The sequence below is a fragment of the Amblyraja radiata genome, chromosome 12 (genome assembly GCF_010909765.2).
Source record: "Amblyraja radiata isolate CabotCenter1 chromosome 12, sAmbRad1.1.pri, whole genome shotgun sequence".
NCBI classification, from domain to species: Eukaryota; Metazoa; Chordata; class Chondrichthyes; order Rajiformes; family Rajidae; genus Amblyraja; species Amblyraja radiata.
Window position 1 is genome coordinate 30,457,755 of NC_045967.1, and position 19,077 is coordinate 30,476,831.

At 43.8% G+C, this 19,077-nt stretch overlaps 1 pseudogene; it reads right to left on the bottom strand.

The window, feature by feature from the left end:
* Nucleotides 1-6,076: 6,076 nt before the first annotated feature.
* LOC116979292 lies at nt 6,077-9,455 on the bottom strand (annotated as a pseudogene).
* Between the last annotated feature and the right edge of the window lie 9,622 nt (nt 9,456-19,077).

Here is a 19,077-nt window from a genome sequence, read left to right on the forward strand (position 1 = left end):
CTATAACAGAATGTAATGTTTTTGTCGACTGCTGTAAAATAATGTTTACCAGAAAACAGATAGCAAAGAATGATCAGCAACACTGACTGTGAGAAACAATATTGCTGTTTTACATGCATATGATTTAGTTATTGGTGATGACCTTTGGGTGGGCAACAGTGACCTCAATCAATGTGCAATGTACGATTTACATCAGACACAAGAAGGTAAGAAATATCATGAATATGGAATGTTAGAGCAGATCTTCTTTGGAATATGAACGTCTGCTTCAATGTGAGTTAAAGGGCTAGAATCCCTTTAAACCACTGCCAAAGAGTATAACAGCAAATAAACCTTACGTGACAAGCATCAGTGATAAAGGCTAATTACTTGCAATGGGAAGTTTAAAATAAAAACCTATCCTTCTTGTAATGGATTGATGTGGAAGCAAATGTGTTACTTTGAGAGTTGTTGGTGGAGGGAATGGGGACATAACTTCCACCAGTTGAGGGAAGATCTGAGACGGACACCTGGAGCTGGTGCTGCAGGATTCACAGTGCTCACCCCTCTCCACATAGCAAATAGGATTCATCCATTAGATTGAAATTGTGGAAATGTGGATAGTTCAATGCAAATCAGCTCAGGCAGGGATGTCCACTTCAGCCTTGCCTGGGGCAGGATTTACCACTTCAGTTAACACCACCTCTTGCTTTCAGGACTTTCACCTCTCCTTTAAGTGCAAGGAATGCCATAATATTGCAGCAATTGTATTATACACCATCTGCTATTCCATTTCAAGTTACTGTTGCACTCTCAGATGCCATTATATTTAAGCGCATCATGCCCCTGGAGGGCTCTGAAACAACTCCCTACAATGGGTTATGCACATCCTGAGTTACTGCTTGTTTTCAGCAGTCAGTTTACAGATAAAAGAAAAAATATGTTGCACAGCAGATAAAAATGTAGTATTACAAATTAGAATTTGAGTCCAGTTTCCTAGAACCTCTTCAAAGGCAGTCACTTTGAAAACGTGGTTGTGAGAGCAGTGATGAATAATGTCAGGTAGTCAGTAGACTTAAACCCAAGTGACCTAACAAAATGTCCTAAAAACTTAAGTGCATTAAGTAATGTTTCAACATTCTTTGTGGTAGAATTGTGTAACTAATGTGATCACTAAATGAGAATGATACCAGCGGTGTACTTTTCGGTAATGAGAAAAAACTGCAGATGCTGGTTTGTACCAAAGATAGAGACAAAGTGCTGGAGTAACTCAACGGGTCAGACAGCATCTCTGAAAAAAAAATGGATAGCTGCTGTTTTGGGTCAGGATCCTTCTTCCTTTAAAAAACTCCATTGAGTCACTGCAACTTTGGTATTTTTTTGGATCATGTGCAGAGGTAAACTTGTTGTGCTCTACCTGATGAGCACATTTTGTACAAATTACTAAACAGAGTTGATACAATGTTCAAACAGGCATACACGTAACTGTAACTATGAAAACAGTCTATAAAATGCAAAGGAAGTTTGGCCAATGCATGATATTTATTCATCAACAGCAGGAATAATGGCTCAAGCTCTGATTCAAAGTGCAACTAATGTGATGATGAGTGGATTGAAAAATGCAGATTCTATGACATGGGGAAACATTTGACACAATTGTGTAACTTCAGGGCAGCAAGATGTTATAGAAAGTAAGATCACACATGGCTAAACAGAGCATAACAGCAAGCCAAAGTAGAAGCAAACAATCAGTTTCCAAACAGATGAGGAACAATAACAGGAGATGTAGTAGGCCAGTTCCATAGGCCATGTCTAATGTCTATGATGGGAAGAGGTAAATCAGACAGTACCCTAGCTTATGGAAGGACTATTCAGAAGCCTGATAAAGAAGACGCTTTTGAAGCAATATAAAGACATGTGTAATGATTTCAAAGGTTCAAAGGTTTCTTTATTAGTCATGTTAGGGGGCGCCGTCCTGTATGGTATGGCTGCCCAGCCTGCAGCTGTCCGTTTTTTCATCTCTTTTTTTATTTTTAGTTAGTTAAAGTGATTTGTTCTGGAGTTCTAGTCCTTTTTATGTGGGGGATGGGGTGGAGGGCGGCGGGGGGGGGGGGGGGGTTAGGGGGAAACTACTTTTCAGGGTCCCTACCTGGTCGGAGAGGCAGCTTTTCTCGGGGCTGCAATTTCGATCCGTCCTCGCGGCCTACCAGTGGGCCTGGAGTGGCGTTTCATGAGGGGACCGGCCAGAACCTCGGCTTCGGCAGCGCCACAGCGCTGGTGCGCTATCGCGGAGCGGGCAATGCCTTGCCCGAGTCGCTGCGCTGGAACTCCGGTGAGCTGGGACCGCCGATGAAACATTGCGGAGCTGCGGGTCTGTGGAGTGGCCAGCTGCGGGTGGCGGCGCTGATTTTAACATCGGGAGCCTGGGATCTCTCGCCGAGATCGCCAGTGGTGGAACTCCAGCCAGCGCGGCCTGTCGGCTTCGGCAGCCGCGGTCTCGAGTAAGGAGGTGGCCGTTCCAGGTGTCCAATGCCGCTGAGAGGATTCTCCCAACGCACCATCATCCGGCGAGAACGGCCTGGAACATCAGGCCTCCGTAGCGGCGACTGCGGAGGCATCAATAGGCCTGACTATGGGTGGACATGGGGATGGGACTGGACTTAGTGCCTTTTCTCATAATGGAAAAATTGTGGGGGGATGTTTTTTATGTTTCAATTTCTTTATTATTGTCATGTTTGTATTCTTTTTTTAATGTGCTGCATTGGCAACAAGCATGTTTACACATACACATTAAAGGACGCCAAGCAAACTAAAATCCAATACTTGACCAATAACACATTCAGTAAAATTGAGGTGGAAAAAGACAAATAACTGCAATGATGCACATGCAAGATATTATTGGAATAATACAGAATGTCATAGTCATAGAGAGAGTGATAGTGACATAGAGCACCAAAACAGTCCCTTCAGCCCCCATCTACCAAGAATCCACTTACACAAATCCTACATAATTCTTCATTTTTATTCTCCTCATATTCTTACACTCACCTACTTAATGGGACCAATCTATAGCAGCCACTTAATGTACATTATGTTTTTTGGGGAGATGCAGGAGAAAACCAGAGCACCTAGAAGGAACCTACAGTACGTGATCATTATTTATCAGTCGTTTGCCATCTCTCTGCCCTCAAGAATTCTCTTCACCGGGCCTGCCCCTAATTGTTTCCCAACCACCCCCATTCCTACGTTCCTTCTCAATCAGCACACTGCATCCACCCAAACATCTACTCTGAAGTTTTCACTTTCTTCCCTGTGACTTTTTCCCTATTATTCCAAAATTGATTTCCTGTCTCATTTCCTCATTGCATTCCTGTCTTTGCAAAGGCATAAGCTCAGGATCAAAGATCTCTGTGCAAGATTTAGAGGGTAAGTTCTGTTTAATTGTGCATGATTGTCTTATGCTTTATGTACAGTGGAATAAAAATGCAGTGGAATCTTGGGAAAACGTTTATGAGGCCATCTATGTAGTGGCTCAAATTCCTCGGCCATTAACGTTATAGTTTGTGCAGCAATATTGCATGTACTAAAGATCGACACAAAAAGCTGGAGTAACTCAGCGGGACAGGCAGCATCCCTGAGAGAAGGAATAGATTACATTTCGGGTCGAGACATGCAGTCTGAAGAAGGGTCTCGACCCGAAACGTCACCTATTCCTTCTCTCCAGAGATGCGACCTGTCCCGCTGAGTTACTCCAGCTTTTTGTGTCTATCTTCGGTTTAAACCAGCATCTGCAGTTCTTTCCTGCACAATATTGTGTGTACATTTATTACCATGATTTCTTACATTCCAAAACAGCTGAATTATTCTGAATTTGCATTAGATGAGCAGCAAACACAGATACATATTTTGCTCTTCCATCCTTCCTTCTCCTCCATCAATTCCATCCCAAGACTGGCTTCTAACCTATGCATAACAATGTTTTGGTCAGCACCAAAAGTCTGTAACAGATTAACTATTGCCCTGAATGCCACCAGGAATCTTCAAAAAACATCTATGCTATGTGTATTTTTATTGGTTTTGTTGGCATGACAGCGTTTCCTGACCAAGCAGTCACCATAACAGCGAGAAACAAACAAGAAGATATTTCCAATGATCGAGTAGATGTGCAGTGCCATTAAAATTCCAACAATGCCAACTAGACATATAATATGTTGATGTACATCTAGCCAGGTAATTATTTTGGAGAAGTGATTATTGTTGTTATGTAGGTAAGTAGAAATCTTTCTGTGCCCAAATGCCATTGAGATGAATGACTAATTAACCTACTTTTGATTAAAATGGTTGAGCGAGAAAACATGACACCAGGAGAACTCCAGACTTATAATATTTTACTGTGTACATGGACTGTTTTGAATTTATCACCTGTGAAGTGTCTTGGAATATTTTACAATGTTTTTGTTGAATATTATACAGATTAATCATCAGGCAGAATAAAGTATTCCTCTGTTGCATATGTATTCACAATAGATTTTTGGAATGTAAGCAAGGGAAGGATTATAGGATGTGGCCAAATATGACATTTGTCAAGATCTTATTGAATGGCAGAACAGGCTTAAGTCTCTGTATGATCTGCCCTATTCTTAGCAATAGAATACGTTCATAAAAATACATAGAGGCAAGGAGTTGGGTTGTAGAGAGAGAAAGTATAAAATAGTAATGAAGTTGCCATGATTGGGATTTTCATGTAGAACTGTTATTATATCCACCTGAAGTAATCAAGATCCCCATGGCATTTGGTTGACTGGCATAAAGCATGAGCTATCTACTGAGGATTATGCAGTGCCAATGACAGATAATAAACCTTTAATCATAGCTCCTTTACATTAATATATTCTCGTTCTTCATCTATGCATCAGTTAACCATCTAGTACTGAAATGAATGATGATTTTTATGGAATGTTTGGAAATAATGTAACACTAATTTTAATTAATATTTATGTGCATTCATAGCATACATCAGCAATACTGTGAAACCATCTTTGAGATTGAAATCGGTGATTAAATTTGGATTATCTTACAAGAATGCAGAAAGGATTGAAGACATCAATGTCTTCCAACTGATTAAACAGGAACAATTCATCTTGTGCTACTTCTCTCAACTTTACAGAAGACAGAGGCACAAGCTACAGATAACTTTGATATTAATCATCTGCATTCGTGTCAGATAATATATATTTTCCAAGCAGTGTTTATTTTTAACCTTTTGAAAGTTTGTATTTGATCTTGAGGCCTTGCGGGAAAAAAACAATTGTTATCTGGTTGTCTGCCAAGTAAAAATGGTGATGTTGACTGTAACAAACTTTCCATGTCATATGCTACAACAGACAACTAATTCTCAGCTGTGTTCAACCAGTTGTGTTCAACTGAACAACCTGTTCAGAATGTAATATCTTTGCACTGCTTCTAGTTCTACAGATAGCATTCAGATAGAAATAACTATTATAGCAGCACTGTCCACCGTTCCCCCTCACATTGCTGCAAAAGATGACCAATGTTAAATCAAAAGACAGGTGACAATGCTGGAAATCTGAATTTATAACATAAAATGTTTAACAAGCAACATCTGTGGAAAGAGTAAAACATGGTTCTCCCTCCACCATGCTATTCTCTCATAGAAACTGTTGTGTATTTGGGTGCTTTGAACAGACTTGAAATAAGGCTCAGACACGGGAGTAATCATACAAGCTTTTTTACTGCAGGACGCCACCTTGAGTCTCCCCGTGCACATGCGTACTTGCACAAGACATCACACGACATCACACAACATCACTAGACACTAATTACATATGCTAATTATCACATACATAACACTCCTCCCCCTTCAACTTGGAGGCAGGAAACACAATTTCTATTACATACCTAATACTCCTCCCCCTTTAAGTCCATTTCACCTGTACGGTATATGCTCTTTTCCTACCTATCATTGAATAATACACTGTTGCACAATGGTATTATACTTAAACCAATTACATTACCCCTTGCTTAATGAGTTACCATTTATACAGGACGCAATCCCCAAATCTGTTGGGTGGTCTTTTTATCCTCTCCGACCTGCGTCTCTCTGGCTGTGTCGGACTTTGTCGGTTATCTGAGACTCCGGCTCTGGCTGTGATGATGTACTATCACTAAGGGCTAGAGGTTCCCCGCTCTCCGACTTTCCTTCAGGATCTACCCTAGCTGTGGGAGCAGTCAAAACTATCAGCGGCTTTTCGATTGGTTGACCCTCTTCTCTTGGCTGGATGTTCACGTGCTCCTTACTGTCTGGCCAGTATGCTCTTATTTGATCGACATGACGACGCACGACTCTTCCGTCATTCAACTTTACATTGTACATTACCTCACCGATGACTTCTTCTATCATTCCATAAAGCCAAGTAGGGCCGGAAGTAAAGTTCTTGACCATGACATGGTCATTCACTTCAAAGACTCGTCCCTTGCTTCCTCGATCTGCTGTCTGTTTCATTGAAGCTTGCTTCCTTCGAACAAATTTGCTGAGATCGGGTCGCAGACTGTCTAGTTTAGTGCGTATTTTCCGTCTGAACATCAGTTCACTAGGTGACTTTCCCGTCGTTTCTTGAGGTGTGACTGTACATCAATAAGAACCTCTGGAGCTTTATTTCCAGATCCGATCCTTTCCCTTTTTTCACACCTGATTTCACCGTCTGTACACTTCTTTCGGCTAGTCCGTTGCTGGACGGGTGTTTAGGTGATGTTTGGATATGGCAGATGTTGTTACTGCTGAGGAACCGGGCAAACTCCTCCGACACGAACTGCATACCATTGTCTGTGACCACCGTTTCCGGTAGCCCATGAGTTGCAAACAACCGTCTCATGGCTCTTACTGTGGCTGCTGATGTTGCGTGTCTCACCCGAATGGCTTCAATTCATTTGCTGTGAGCATCGACCACAATCAGCAAATTCTCCTCGTCCAGGCTTGCATAGTCACAGTGAATCCTACTCCAGGGTTTCTCCGGGAACGCCCACGGGTGGATTTGGGCTGCCACTGGATTATGTTGACTCTGCTGACAGCCGGGACAACTTCTTACTTGTTCCAACTCTTTGTTGATCCCTGGCCACCAGGCATATGACCTGGCCAAGGCCTTCATTTTCACGATGCCCGGGTGCGTACTGTGCAGCTCTTCCAGGATCCTAGTCCGCATCTCCACGTTATCCGGTATTACCACTCGTGATCCCCACAGGATAACGTCATTCCACCGACAGCTCCTCTCTCCTGCTGGCAAAGGGCCTCACTTCCTCTGGTAGATTCCTTGACCCTGGCCACCCCTGCATGATGTGGCTCCTTACCCTTGAGAGGACTCTGTCCTTTCTGGTAGCCCTTCTCACTTCCCGTGCCTCAACGGGACGCGTGTCCAGATCGGTGAGCAAGTTGATGCATGCCTCTGGTGCTTCATAGAGCTCCGCAAGCTCAGGGTGGTTCCAAGAAGAGTCCTCTTTGTGGATTGGCAAGCGCGACAACGCGTCGGCATTCTGGTGTTTCCTGCCTTCCCGATGGACAATCTTATAACTGTAGGCAGACAGGATCATATGCCATCTTGCTACCCGGGCCGATGCCATTGGGCTTGCAGGCTTGTGGCCTCCAAATAGTCCCATCAGAGGCTTATGATCAGTTACAATGGTGAAAAACCTCCCATGTAGCTGCTTGTGGAACTTTTTTAGTCCGAAGATGATAGATAAACCCTCCTTCTCATATTGTGCGTAATTCACTTCGCTGGGCTTGAGAGTGCGTGAGGCAAATGCTATTGGACGTTCCTGTCCCTCTGCATCCACATGGCTTATCACAGCACCCAAGCCATAGGGGCTTGCATCTGTTTGGAGCAGGATTGTTTTGGCTGGATCATAATGCGTCAGCACACTGCCACTCTGCAGGAAACGCTTCGATCTCTGGAATGCCTGCTCTTGTTCCTTTCCCCATTTGAACCGGGGATCGGGCTTGACGCTTCTCTTCCCACTCTTTGACTCCGCTGACCGGTACTCTTCCTTTAGCATTAGAATCAACGGTGCAATCTGCTGTGACAGGTTGGGAATAAACTTCCTGTAATATCCCAGTAATCCCAGGTATGCCTGCAGTTGGCTTTGGTTCACCGGTCCCTTGGCTTCCCGCACCGCCTCAACTTTGTCTTGAAGCGGACGAAGGCCTTTCCGATTCAGTCAATGTCCGAGATAGTCGACGGACTCCTGCATCAGTGCACACTTCTCCCTCTTCAGGCGCAACCCACTGGTTTCTAGTCTTGATAGGGCCGTTTCCAGGTTCTTGAGGTGCTCTTCGTCAGTCCTTCCGTTGATGATGATATCATCCAGATAGGGCTTGCACATGGGAATGTCTGCTAGCAGGCTCTCCATTGTTCTTTGGAACATGGCTGGTGCGCTAGATATCCCAAAAGGTAATCTAGTATACTCAAAGAGTCCTTTGTGTGTATTAATGGTGGTGTACCTCCGAACGTCTGTGTCCAACTCTATCTGATGATAGGCATGGGAGAGGTCTAGTTTAGAGAACTTCTCTCCTCCTTCTAGTTCCTGCAGGAGATCCTCCAATGTTGGAAGTGGATACTGTTGTAACGGGTATAGCTTGGGCCCAATAGCAGCACAGAATCAGGCAGGTATAGTTGGTAACAAACTTTATTACGATACTGTAACACAGAGTAGTAACACAGGAATGGGTACACCGTACTCACACAGAGGCTCAGGATTGAGCGAGGGTTCCAAAGAGGGGCAGGCAGGAGACGTAGTCGGGGTAGCGGAAGGTCCGGTCACCAGGAGATCCAACACACGGTGCAAACAAACCAGCGAGGGACAGACGAAAGGAGAGTTGAAGCCAGGCAGGAAGTCGGGAAATCGCTGGAGAGTCTTGCACAACAATCTGGCATTGTGTGAACGGTGAGGAGAGTCTGTATACCGGGTTAATTGGTGATCAGAGGCAACTGAGTGCAACAGGTGAGGAGAGTTGGGCTGATGAGAGGGGAGTGGCAGGCAGGTGAAGTGGATGAGAATGATGAGAGGGCAGACTGTGACAACTGTTCCACTTTCAGCACCTTGTTTGCTGTGAGCTTATAATTTCCACAGATTCTCATGGCCCCATTCGGTTTCTTAACAGCTATGATAGGGCATACAACATCCGCAGTCTTCACTGGCTTGATAATGCCCTCCTGCAGCAAGTCATCTAATGTGGCATCTATTTGCTTCCTAGCTGCATATGACACCGGCACTGCTTTGTAAAATTTGGCCCCACTGTTTCCGTCTTGTGGGTACACTTTGGCTTGGTTCCCCTTCAGTACTCCATGGGTGCTGTTATCAAACAGCTTGGCGTGCTTGTTTAGTACTGAGCCCAAAGCCTCTCGCAAATTGTATATCCTACTTGGTGGCCTTAGACTTGAACCCGGCATCTGCTGGCTGGCCATATTTGACAGCACTTCAGGGTACCTCCCCAACCAATCTCTTCCCATTAGGCTTGCCCCTTTCTTGACCACCACTATGGTCAGCATTTCTGGCTTCCTGTGAGGATAGAGCCGTACCTGTACCGCTGCTTCCCCGATAATGTCCACCTTCTCTCCTGTGTAGGATTTTAGTTTAAGGCTACAGGCATCCAGTCTGGGTTTCGGACAGAGTTCTTTGAAGGCTTCCTCTGGTACTATAGTCTATGGACTTCCCGTGTCCACTTCCATTTGTACATCCTTGCCGTTTATTATCACCGTGGTCGTATACGGTTCAGCGTTCGACAATTTGTTAATTGATTCATCGTACAAGTGGCCTATATCATACTCTGATGAATCCGACTCAGTCTCCTCCAAGCGGTTTGCCTTTTTCCATAACCGTCTTCTCCCCTGCTGGAAGGCTCTAACAGCATCACACTGCCTTTTGGTGTGACCCATTCCCGAGCACCTGAAGCACCTACTATCTCGGAACCTACACATTGCCGGCTCATTGCTACCGCCACATCTCCAGCACCTCTTGGAGTTGGGAATCTTGTCTTCAGATGCCCTTGGTGGACTCCATGTCTTCTTCCGTCTTAGCCCCTTGTCTCTGGATGCCCTTGGAGGACTCCTTGTCCCTTTTAGTCTAGGTTCCTTCCTTTGGATCTGATGGACAGGATTAAAATCATCCTGGGACCTTCCAATCTTCCTGATTTGCTCGACATCCTGTCCCGCGACCTCCATTGCCGTCGCAATAGTGACTGCGGTCTCGAAGGTCAGATTCGTGGTACCCAACAGTTTCCTCTGGATGTTACTATCTGCACATCCTACCACCAACCTATCCCTTAGCATCTTTTCCAATTCCTGAAAATTACACCCCTCACTTAACTGACGAAGCTTTGCTAGGAATTGCGGGATAGTTTCACTTGCTTGTGTGCAGGTATAAAACCGATACCTTTGCACGATTTCTGTTGGTTTAGGTGAGAAGTGAGCAATTAATGCCTCTTTACATTCCTCTTACGTTTTAGTCGTGGGCTTTGCTGGCTGCAGCAACGCACGTAAGGTGTGATAACCCTTGCTTCCTAAGCCTGTGAGGAAAATTGCTCATTTCTTCTCTGCCGTAGTGACATCACTTGAACTGAACCAAGCCTCGAACACTTCAGTCCATTCATTAAAGTTTTGATCTGGATCAAACAGGGGCACATTCCCATACACTGTAGTAGCCATGGTATCTGTTGCTATCCAGGTGCACTTTTCAGGTGCTAACACTGATTACCTCAAGATAATAAAACACATATCTCCTGTACAGACAAAACACTGACTTTTCCAGGATAACAGTTACACTGTATTAATTAGCTTTAGCAACAATCACTGTCTCTTACTTAATCTTATAATAATAGATTTATACTATTAACTAACCCTTTTATATTCCTATTCCTTCTAGGCACACAGATTTACTTAAATTATTGTTAACAGTGACCCATACATTAAATCCAAACAGTCCTGCTTTTACTGTGACAATCTATTACATTCACAGAGGATTTTTATTATGAAGGCTTTCACTGCTCCAGCTTGCGGCCTGTGGACTGGTGCCTCCTCCACCCCTCGAGGTGTCCCCACCAGTACTTCTGCTGACGGCCTCACCGGACCTCCACTGCTGCTTTAGCTGGCACAGCCGTTACTGTTGCCTCCGCTGGCTCCACAGCCCTCCCGGCTGCTACTGGACCCGCTGCTCGGCTCCCGTGGACACCCTGCGGAAGGTGAGTCGCTACTAATTTCTGCTGCTGGTCCCCGCTGCTCCAAGCGTCAGGACTGTGCCTCTCTCGTGGTCGGCTTTCTCCACTCTCTTCCCCCGACTGTGCTGACTGTTCCCGGTTGGGCTGAAGACTCAGCTTCTGTCGGTGGCTCTCTGGACCTGTCTGTGGCCTACACGGCATGAAGCCCTCACCCAATGTCTGGCCCTGAAACGTTCCAGGTAAGCTGACACCGTCGCTCCTACCTGTGCTCGGTGAGCCTTACTGCCCTGCTTGTTTTCCTTCACTCTTCCCTGAGCTATTGCTTCCCGTTCCCCTTTTTTTTTCTTTTTGGCGCCAATTCAAAACCTTTTGGCTTGGTGCTGTTTCCAACTTGTTTCCAAATACTACTATTTTTAAACTTGTTTTCAATTCTTCTTGCTGGCCTTGTTCTTATCTTCGTTCTTTTATCCTCGTCGCCAATTGTTGTGTATTTGGGTGCTTTGAACAGACTTGAAATAAGGCTCGGACACGGGGCTAATCATGCAAGCTTCTTTTATGCAGGACGCCACCTTGAGTCTCCCCGTGCACATGCATACTTGCACCAGACATCACCAGACATCACCAGACATCACCAGACATCACCAGACATCACCAGACACTAATTACATATGCTAATTATCACATACCTAACAGAAACATAGAAAATAGGTGCAGCAGTAGGCCATTTGGCCCTTCGAGCCTGCACCGCCATTCAATATGATCATGGCTGATCATCCAACCCAGTATCCTGTACCTGCCTTCTCTCCATACCCTCTGATCCCTTTAGCCACAAAGGCCACATCTAACTCCCTCTTAAATATAGCCAATGAACTGGCCTCAACTACCTTCTGTGGCAGAGAATTCCACAGATTCACTTAAATTTCCCTGTGTGAAAAATGTTTTTCTCATCTCGGTCCTAAAAGACTTCCCCCTTATCCTTAAACTGTGACCCCTTGTTCTGGACTTCCCCAACATCGGGAACAATCTTCCTGCATCTTGCCTGTCCAACCCCTTAAGAATTTTGTAAGTTTCTATAAGACCCACCCTCAATCTTCTAAATTCTAGCGAGCACAAGCCGAATCTATCCAGTCTTTCTTCATATGAAAGTCCTGCCATCCCAGGAATCAGTCTGGTGAACCTTCTATGTACTCCCTCTATGGCAAGAATGTCTTTCCTCAGATTAGGAGACCAAAACTGCACACAATACTCCAGGTGTGGTCTCACCAAGGCCCTGTACAACTGCAGTAGAACCTCCCTGCTCCTGTACTAAAATCCTTTTGCTATGAATGCTAACATACCATTCACTTTCTTCACTGCCTGCTGCACCTGCATGCCTACTTTCAATGACTGGTGTACCATGACACCCAGGTCTCGTTACATCTCCCCTTTTCCTAATCGGCCACCATTCAGATAATAGTCTACTTTCCTGTTCTTGCCACCAAAGTGGATAACCTCACATTTATCCACATTATACTGCATCTGCCATGCATTTGCCCACTCACACAACCTATCCAAGTCACCTGGCAGCCTCCTAGCATCCTCCTCACAGCTAACACTGCCCCCCAGCTTTGTGTCATCTGCAAACTTGGAGATGTTGCATTCAATTCCCTCGTCCAAATCATTAATATATATTGTAAATAGCTGGGGTCCCAGCACTGAGCCTTGCGGTACCCCACTAGTCACGGCATCTCCATCATGGTTGATGGGGATCTCAATTGTATTCACTCTATTTCCTGTAGTTTTGCTCTCACTTTTGTTCCTCTCACCAATATCCACCCTTTCTCAATGCAATTTCCCATGTGACAGTGAGAAATGCAACAAATGCCCTATTTGCTTTTCATTTCCAGATTCTTCCAATTTTGTATCTCTAAATTTTACAATATGTACTTGTCTTCATTGGAGAAATCAAATGCAGATTACATGACCTACTTACAGATCACCCACTCAGTTGATAAGCATGCCCTTGAGCCTCCAGTTGCGTATTACTTTGACTCTTCATCCCATTCCCACTCTGACCTCTCTGACCTTACCCTCTTAGGTTGCTCCAATAAGACCCAGTGCAAACTTGTGGGATGGCATCTCATCTTCTGAGTAGCCATGTTACAGCACTCAGTGAATCAACATTGAATTCAATAGTTTCAGATAACCAACAACATTATTTTTTTCTCCAGAGATGCTGCCTGCTGAGTTACTCCAGCATTTTGTGTAGGTCTTCGGTATAAACCAGCATCTGCAGTTTCATTGTTTCAACATTTTCAACTCCCAGTTGCAGCATTGTTTTTTCTATCTTTCACTCACCTTTGTCCTAATTCATCTCATTCATCTCCTGCAGATGAATCAGCTGAAGTTTACCAGCCGTCATCAACTTCGGCTTGCGTCATGAAATCTTTCCTGGTCTTCATCACAGACATTTCCCCTTCTCTGCAACTTAAAACATATTTGATTTCTAGAAGTTGTAGTGCTGATGAAAGTTCTCCACGGATGTTGCCGGACCTGCTGAATATTTCAAGCATATTCAGTTTTATTTAAAATTAAAATAATTTTTAAATTAATTTTCTGTCCATGTTAGAAAAACAAAACAAATCCTCAATCATAAACTAGTGTTTGATGATTGTTGAGATATTTGAATGCCACTAATTCTGTGACAACTAGGGGTTTTAACCAGATTAATATACATAGTATAGTAAACAAGCATTGTGACAAGCATTTATATCTATCTTTATTGCTTCTACAAGTTATGTCACGTGTAGCATGCCTGTCTTGAACGTGAATTATGCAGAAACTGTGAGGGCAATTCCTGAAATTGCCATAATGTTTACTTTTAAATCAACATCACATCACAAGTTTAGGCTCATTAGGCACTCATTATTTTATGTTTGACGGTACTATTAACAGAGTGGGCTCTCACTTTCAATTCACTAATATATGCAGATATTTCTGATAACTTAAATTGAGTAGTGTTTTAAGTGTTTCCCAGATTGTTTATGCCATTTGATTGTCAATGAAGGTTGTCCACGGTCTTGGCACATTTATCTCAACAGTATGTATAGGTCTTCATTTTCCTTGCACTTAAATCTCTCATGTGGCAGGCACCACAATTAACCTTTGTAATTCACAACCATAGATGTACATTGGTTTAGATGTGGGATACCCTAAAAAATATTCGAAGCGTTGTACACACCAAATCAGTAAAGATTGGGATGCCTACATTTGATTCATTTCCTTCAAATAATTTACTATACCATGCTGATGCACATCAATCAATGTGATATTCTCCATTTGGGTTAAAGGAGAAAACTAACAGAGAAAAAAATACATTAAATTCTTCCATCTGATTCATTACTGGGCACTGTCAAATATTTTGTACCATTGCATAAACTATTTTGCTAATGGACAGCATCACACTTTTCGTCATTAACCTCTGCTATAATATTCTGTGGCCATTTACTGTGTTCATTGAGGGAAGCAGAATCCAGGTAAATCATGTAGGGAGGATCTGAAGATGCTTGTTTAAACTGAAGACAGACACAAAAAGCCAGAATAACTCAGTGGGTCAGGCAGCATCTCTGGGGAAATGTGTAGGTGATATTTCAGGTATAAACGTTGTGAGCAAATGCAATCACTGGAGAACAAGAAAAAAAATGGATGGAAGTTATACTGCAACCACACACACACCTGGGAAACTATGTACAGTTCTGAGCATCAGAATTTAAGTCAAGTCAAGAATGTTTGATATGCACTGGGAGCAGAATAATGAAATTCATCAAAGATTATATTATGAGACAAGAATTTACACACCACTGGTACTCATTTTCTGTTAAATTGTTAAATGAACTACATTCAAACTTCTTGAGAATGAATATTGACTGTACCTTTTGGGTGGAAGATTGCAACCTTCACGTGGTCCGCCCTGTTTCGACGAATACAATCAACCCGGCGTGCACAATCAAATAAGATCAAATAGAACAAATGGTCCTACAACTTTAGGCTGTGCACGCCATACGCAAGAAGAAGAAGGCTATACCTTTCATGAATAGACAGATAATCCACGACACTTAATTGCGCAGTCCAAAAATCTATCAATAGCCATGAACTTATTCAAGACAAGAGCATCCACGGCTCGAGATAAACAATTGTATTGTAGCGGGGACTCGCAAAGAATTAAACAGGACACAAAGTTGCGTGATCAAATGGTATTTAATAGGTTAACAGTGCTGCTCCATATTCCTCTCTGGGCACGGGCGTTGCCCGACATTAAATACCCCCCAAGGATAAACCCCGTGACCTACGCCTCCCACACCGACACTTAACTCCTCCCTCCAGAACCAAGGGTTCGCTCTGCCTGTGCCGTCACAGTATAGACTATAGATATTCATCTCAGTCTCAAAGTGACCAATGTCTTTTTGTATCTTTACAATAAGTCTGACAGAAAGTGCTTATCCAAATCTTAAACATATCTTTCTCTATCTGTTATCTTTTCTCATTTGTGTATTTCCCATTTCCTTTCTCTCAGTGTTTTAGTTTTGTTTAGTTTAGTTCAGTTTCATTTAGTACAGTTTGGTTTAGTTTAATTGAGTGATACTGCATTGAAATTGGCCCTTCGGTCCATGTCCACGCTGACAATCAATCACCCGTTCATGATTGATCCTGGCTGGATTTTAACTTCTGGTCATGCGAGGGATTGAGTGGGATTGGCAGAGGATAGGAACCTCAATATTTCTATGGCAAATTTCTGCAGACAGTTTGCCCAACCACAGGGGACAATCTCTCACCAAGTACTTTTGCAATCCTATGTATTACAATAAGATCACACTTCATTCTTCTGAATACAAATTGAACGTAGACAAATTTTGATTACCAACTCTAGACAAAACAAGTTCCAAAATTAAAGGTAGACAAAAAATGCTGGAGAAGATTCAAGAGATTCAAGATTCAAGAGAGTTTATTGTCATGTGTCCCAGATAGGACAATGAAATTCTTGCTTTGCTTCAGCACAACAGAATATAGTAAGCATAAATAAATACAGAACAGAATTGATCAGTGTGACCGTATACCAATGAATATACATATACACACACATAAATAAACAAATAACGTGCAATGGGCTATCAATGATCAGAGTTTTGTTTGAGTTGAGTTTAATAGCTTGATGGCTGTGGGGAAGCAGCTATTCCTGAACCTGGGTGTTGCAGATTTCAGGCTCCTGTACCTTCTACCTGAAGGCAGCGGGGAGATGAGTGAGTGGCCAGGATGGTGTGGGTCCTTGATGATGCTGGCAGCCTTTTTGAGGCAGCAACTGCGATAGATTCTCTCGATGAGAAACTCAGCAGTTGAGGCAGCATCTATGGAGAAAAGGAGTAGGCGACATTTCGGGTCTAGAACCTTCTTCAGACTGATGTCGGGGTGGGGTGGGAAAAAGAAAAGAAGAGGTGGAGACATTAGGCTAAGTTGGAGAGCTGGGAAGGGGGAGGGGAAGGAGGGAGAAAGCAAGGACTACCTGAAATTCGAGAAGTCAATGTTCATACCGCTGGGGTGTAAACTACCCAAGCGAAATATGAGGTGTTATCCCTCCAATTTACACTGGGCCTCACTCTGGCAATGGAGGAGGCCGAGGACAGAAAGGTCAGATTCAGAATGGCAGGGAGAGTTGAAATGCTGGGCAACTGGGAGATCAGGTTGACCAGTACGGACTGAGCGGAGGTGTTCAGCGAAGCGGTCAGCGAGCCTGCGCTTGGTCTCGCCGATGTAGGGAAAGTGACACCTATGACAGTGGATGCAGTAGAGGAGGTTGGAGGAGGTGCAGGTGAACCTCTGCCTCACCTGGAAAGACTGTTTGGGTCCTTGGATGGAGTCGAGGGGGGAGGTAAAGCGACAAGTGTGGTATTTCCTGTGGTTGCAGGGGAAAGTACCAGGGGAGCAGGTGGCCTGGGTGGGAAGGGACGAATTGACCAGGGAGTTACAGAGGGAAAGGTCTCTATGGAAAGCAGAAAGGTGAGGAGATGGGAAGATGTGGCCAGTGGTAGATCTCGCTGGAGGTGGCGAAAGTGTTGGAGGATTATATTTTGTATGCGTCGGCTGATGGGGTGGAAAGTGAGGACAAGGGGGACTCTGTCCTTGTTACGAGTAGGGGGATGGGGAGTAAGAGCGGAGCTGCGGGATATAGAGGAGACATTAGTGAAAGCCTCATCTATAATAGAAGAGGGGAACCCACGTTTCCTGAAGAATGAGGACATCTCCGACGCCCTAACCATATAACCATATAACAATTACAGCACGGAAACAGGCCATCTCGACCCTTCTAGTCCGTGCCGAACACATAATCTCCCCTAGTCCCATATACCTGCGCTCAGACCACAACCCTCCATTCCTTTCCCATCCATATAACTATCCAATTTATTTTTAAATGATAAAAACGAACCTGCCTCCACCACCTTCACTGGAAGCTCATTCCACACAGCTACCACTCTCTGAGTAAAGAAGTTCCCCCTCATGTTACCCCTAAACTTCAGTCCCTTAATTCTCAAGTCATGTCCCCTTGTTTGAATCTTCCCTGCTCTCAGTGGGAAAAGCTTTTCCACGTCAACTCTGTCTATCCCTCTCATCATTTTAAAAACCTCTATCAAGTCCCCCCTTAACCTTCTGCGCTCCAAAGAATAAAGCCCTAACTTGTTCAACCTTTCTCTGTAACTTAGTTGCTGAAACCCAGGCAACATTCTAGTAAATCTCCTCTGTACTCTCTCTATTTTGTTGACATCCTTCCTATAATTAGGCGACCAAAATTGTACACCATACTCCAGAATTGGCCTCACCAATGCCTTGTACAATTTTAACATTACATCCCAACTTCTATACTCAATGCTCTGATTTATAAAGGCCAGCACACCAAAAGCTTTCTTTACCACCCTATCTACATGAGATTCCACTTTCAGGGAACTGTGCACAGTTATTCCCAAATCCCTCTGTTCACCTACATTCTTCAATTCCCTACCATTTACCATGTACGTCCTATTTTGATTTGTCCTGCCAAGATGTAGCACCTCACACTTATCAGCATTAAACTCCATCTGCCATCTTTCAGCCCACTCTTCCAACTGGCATAAATCTCTCTGTAGACTTTGAAACTCTACTTCATTACCCGCAACCCCACCTATCTTAGTATCATCTGCATACTTACTAATCCAATTTACCACACCATCGTCCAGATCATTGATGTACATGACAAACAACAGTGGACCCAACACAGATCCCTGTGGCACCCCACTCGTCACTGGCCTCCAACCTGACAAACAACCATCCACCATTACTCTCTGGCATCTCCCATTCAGCCACTGTTGAATCCATCTTGCTACTCCACCATTAATACCCAACCATTGAACCTTCTTAACCAACCTTCTATGAGGAACCTTGTCAAAGGCCTTACTGAAGTCCATATACACAACATCCACTGCTTTACCCTCATCAATTTCCCGAGTAACATCTTCAAAAAATTCAAGAAGATTAGTTAAACATGACCTTCCAGGCACAAATCCATGTTGACTGTTCCTAATCAGACCCTGTTTATCCAGATGCTTATATATATTATCTCTAAGTATTCTTTCCATTAATTTGCCCACCACTGACGTCAAACTAACAGGTCTATAATTGCTAGGTTTACTCTTAGACTCCTTTTTAAACAATGGAACAACATGCGCAGTACGCCAATCCTCCGGCACTATTCCCGTTTCTAATGACATTTGAAATATTTCTGCCATAGCCCCTGCTATTTCTACACTAACTTCCCTCAATGTCCTAGGGAATATCCTGTCCGGACCTGGAGACTTATCCACTTTTATATT